This window comes from Triticum aestivum, chromosome 2D (genome assembly GCF_018294505.1).
Source record: "Triticum aestivum cultivar Chinese Spring chromosome 2D, IWGSC CS RefSeq v2.1, whole genome shotgun sequence".
Lineage (NCBI taxonomy): Eukaryota > Viridiplantae > Streptophyta > Magnoliopsida > Poales > Poaceae > Triticum > Triticum aestivum.
This window is the reverse complement of record NC_057799.1, coordinates 73,368,183-73,372,914: the sequence shown is the minus strand read 5'-3', so window position 1 is coordinate 73,372,914 and position 4,732 is coordinate 73,368,183.

Genomic DNA, 4,732 nt, shown 5'->3' with positions numbered 1-4,732 from the left:
TGGGCTTTGATGGAGCAGCCCCTGCTTTGATTGCATCTCCCATAAGCTTTTGAGCTTTGGGTGCTGGTGCAACATCCTCTTCCTCTTCCTCTTCTTCAGAATCTCTCATCATTGATGGCTTCCCAATAACTCTGGCAATGGTCTTCTTGACCCTTTCTTTTCTCTTCTTGCCATCTCCAGTTTCCTTGGGTTCAAGAGTGAACTCCATTGTTTCTCCTGTGGAGGCTCTGGCTTTTGACATTGGAACTCTTCTTGCTGGAGCCTTTGTTTTCAGACCTGGCTTAGTTGCAGCAGCTGAGCTATACTCTTTCTTCAGCACTTTCTTCTTCGAAGTGGCTTCATCCTCAACAGCCACATAATCTTCGTCCTCAGAGTCAGAATTCCTCTTCTTCCTTGTCCTTGTGGCAGCCTTTGGCAGATTGCTTGGTGTGCTCCTGCTGCCTTCATCATAGCTGCTAGAGGGACTAGTGCCCTCACTCAACTGAACCTGCTCTTTTGACTTGTTCTGGCTGTCACTTTGGTCAGACATCTCTGCAAATACTCTGACAGCAGACCTTGTGAATATGTTATAGATGAGGTAGAGTAGATGAGCATCACAAAGTATAGGAGTTTTGCAAAAAAGATGACTTAAAAACTTAGTTTTAGTTCTTCACAGAAAGCATTTCGGATCTACCGATTTGTAAACTCGGTGATACCGAAGCAGCTTTTGGAACCTAAACTAGTGAACTCGGTCAGACCGAGTCACAGTTTGGTGGTACCGAGACTGCTAGGGTTTCACAAAGAATCGAACTCGGTCACACCGATTTGCAGTTTTGGGTCAGACCGAAAACGCGTGTGCTTTGGCCTAAGCCAAAATCGGTGAGACCGATTTCTTCAACCCGGTCGGTCCGAGATGAATTCGGCGGAGACCTAACCCTAAATTTTCAAATCAAAACTAAGCTATGGGATGTTTTCACTAGACAGGATGATTTCAATCGTGGCAAGAATCATGGCAAAGCAATGTGCTAAGAATCGGAGTTAGGGATTAGCACAAAGATCAAGTTCGTACCCTAGTTCGGCGACAAACTTGCTATGGCGGCAACGGCGGTGAAGATATCCGTTGACGGCGGCGGAGACCGGCGGCGGGAGGTCGCTGGCGACGAGAGGACGATCCGGAGACCCGAAGAGGCAGAGCAGGTTATGCGCGGGCGAGAGGGTTCGAAAATTTTTCCAAAATTTGGCCCGTCGGTATATATAACCTGACCCTGTCAGTGTGACCGAGTGGAACGACTCGGTGGCACCGAGATGCAAAACTGCAAGCAGTTACTGCAACTCGGTGTGACCGAAAAGTTCTAATCGGTTGCACCGAGATTGAAAACCCTAGATCAACTTAGTGACTCGGTAGGATCGAAAATGATGAATCGATCAGACCGAGATGCACAAAGAGGTTTTGGAGGTTTAAGTCTATGACGAATCGGGAACTCCGAGTGCTCCTCACACAGAGTGGTTCGAATCTGACTTGATCAAACTTTGTGATGTAGCATGAACAGAGTTTGAGACGAGAAAAGCATAGATAGCTAGAGGGAGTTCTTAGGCATTCTTGTCCATCCATTTGGCAAAAGAGAAAGAGCCAAACAATCAAAACAACAAATGGATGTCCTCGAATGACTGAAATATGCAACCAACATGCTCACACAATAAAATGGCAAATGAAATATGTGACAAAGCATGCACAATCACTCTAGCATCTATCAAGCAATTTGGCGATGACTAGGTCATCTATATATGAGTATATTGACATAGGAGTCAAATGAGAACATTTGATGATAGGTCATACTCATCGTTTAAGCACAAGTGGGGTTACCACTTTTACATAAAGCATTGATGTGTTCACACCATTAGAGTTGCTTTAACTCAATTGATTAGAGTAAAGCTCCCCTAGATGTGATATCCCCCCTAAGAGGGATGAACTAACCTTGGGTTTTGTCGATGATGACTTCATGTAGGTGTTAAAGATGTAGATGCTCAATGTTGATGTAGATCATTTGGAGCAATCCTTTGGAGTGAGTTGCACTTTCAATACCTACACGGGTTAGTCCCACAAGGAACAAACAAGGATATCCATAGACATAGAGTGATGCATACACAAGATGATGTCCATGAAAGCATTGGGTTACCTTGTCCCTTGTCTTACCAACAAGAGGGTTTGTGACTCCTTGAACTAGTGCCAGATATGGAAGTTGTTTGCACTTGTCCTCGCCAAAATGATAAGAGTGAAGTATGTTGGCGGAGTCACCCTCAAGAACTCTCTAGTTCTTCTTCTTCTGGATCCACACCATCTTGATGGGAATCCTCGGAGTTGTAGTTGTACTTAATGAAGTAGAACTTGATGTGGTCTTGGGAACCCACTTGACCAAGGCCTTAGGTGCTTCTTCAAATGCATCAATTTCCTCTTGAAGCTTGTCCTTGCCTTTTTGCCTGTGGTCTTGTGGTGGAAGATCATCTTGAGCTTGTGTCCCCTTGAAGGAAGTAGGATCATACTTCTCTTGTTGAGGAACAAACTTCGTCTTGGGGTATTGATCTTCTTCCCACTCAACTCCATTGGCATTGAACTTTCGTTCAAAACCAACACCTTGATTCTTCCGGTGTCTTCCTTGATTGCGTACAATTTCCTCAAATTGCTTACTTCCGGCAAGGCTCTTGTAAACACCTTTCTCTATAATTCCCTTCAATAAGATATTTTCTTGCTCAAGTGTAACTTGGCTATGAGAATCATTAGTGGAATCAAGAGAATTACTAGAAGCAACAACATTTGATTTAGCATGATGGTTGTTACTACTAGATAAAGCATCTTTCTTGTTCTTGTTACTAGATTTAACTTGTGGCATGTAAGTAGACAAGAGTAAATGCTTGGCAATGTAAGAAGAACTTTTCTTGCAAAGGTTATCATTGATTGCCTTTAAAAACTCATGCTCTTGCTCAAGGTGGTGCTTTTCAAAGCGTAGCTTATCACGAGTCTTTAAAAGTTCTCGATGATTTTCCAAGGTAGTTTCGTGAGCTAACTTAAGAGTGTTTAGTTCTCTAGTTAGACGCTCAATCTCCTTCTTATCATCATCATTTGTTTTATCTTGATTAGCATGATTAATTGACGTTTCATCATAGTTTTCATCACTAGAGTTGTCAACAAGTAAATCATCATCACCTAGCAATCATCTTCATCACTATTGAAATCAACATACTCGGGATGTGTTACCTTTGGAACTTTGGCCATGAAGCATCTTCCAATTCCTTCATTTGGTGAGTCAAATATGTCGTAGGAGTTGGTTGACACAAGTGCTAGACCGGCAACACCTTCATCTTGACTATATTCGGAGTCGGAGTGATAACTTCTTTCAGAGTGATCATCGGAGTCGGAGCTGGATACCCATTCACCAACATGAGCTTGATGTCTTCTTTTTGTGTAGCTCCTTGATGACTTTTCCTTCCTTTCCGAATCCTTGCTTCTCCGAGAGGGTCTTCGTTCATAACGATCATCTCTACTCCTCCTTTCTCTTGGTGGTGATTCTTCTCTTCTACTTCTTCTTTTGGGAGAATCTTCTCTTCTTTTGTAGGGGGCCGTACACTCATTAGAGTAGTGTCCTGGTCTTCCACAATTGTAGCAATTACGCTCACGACTAGAAGATCTTTTGTCATTGTAGGACCTTGTGACGCCCTCGATTCAATCGTACACTAATCATACACGCAAATATGTACGATCAAGATCAAGGACTCACGGGAAGATATCACAACACAACTCTAGACACAAATTAAAATAATACAAGCTTTATATTACAAGCCAGGGGCCTCGAGGGCTCAAATACATAAGCTCGAAAACACAAGAGTCAGCGGAAGCAACAATATCTGAGTACAGACATAAGTTAGACAAGTTTGCCTTAAGAAGGCTAGCACAAAGCCATCTATGATCGAAAAGGCATGGCCTCCTGCCTGGGAGCCTCCTAACTACTCCTGGTCATCGGCGGTCTCCACGTAGTAGTAGGCATCGACGGTGGCATCTGGCTCCTGGGCTCCGACATCTGGTTGCATCATCCAGAAAGAAGAAGAAAGGGGGAAAAGGGGGAGCAAAGCAACCGTGAGTACTCATCCAAAGTACTCGCAAGCAAGGATCTACACTACATATGCAACATTATCAAAGGAAGGCTGTATATGTGGACTGGGCTGCAGAAATGCCAGAATAGAGGGGAGAACTGTAACACCCCGAGAATCATGCTACAGTAACTCCCTGTGATTAAGCTAATCATGTTGCTAAACAGGGCATGATCACATTTGGAATCACACTTCTTTTCAAACTCCTAATTCAAACTCCTGTTAAAATTAAAGTGGAAAATAAAAGTTTTCAAAAATTTGAACAAAAATGTTCGGTGGGTGCCAAATAATACACTGGTAATTATGGTGGAGAAAACACATTTTTATAAAATACCTAAATACTTTTAAATGAAATAAAACAGAAAAGGAAATAAACAAATAAAAAGAAAAAGCAAAAGAACACAGCACAGTCAAAGAAAAAGAAAAAAAGGAGAGAAGGCCCTCCCCCCCACTGGACCGCTGGCCCAACTGGGCCGACCCCCGGCCCAGCCGGCCTAGCCCATCTCCCACTCCCCCTCGCCCCCTTCCCTGTTCCCCCGACCGGGGTCGAAACAGGGGCCGTCCCCGCCGCACCCCCTCGCTGGCGACGGGGAGGATAAGGGCGCCAGCT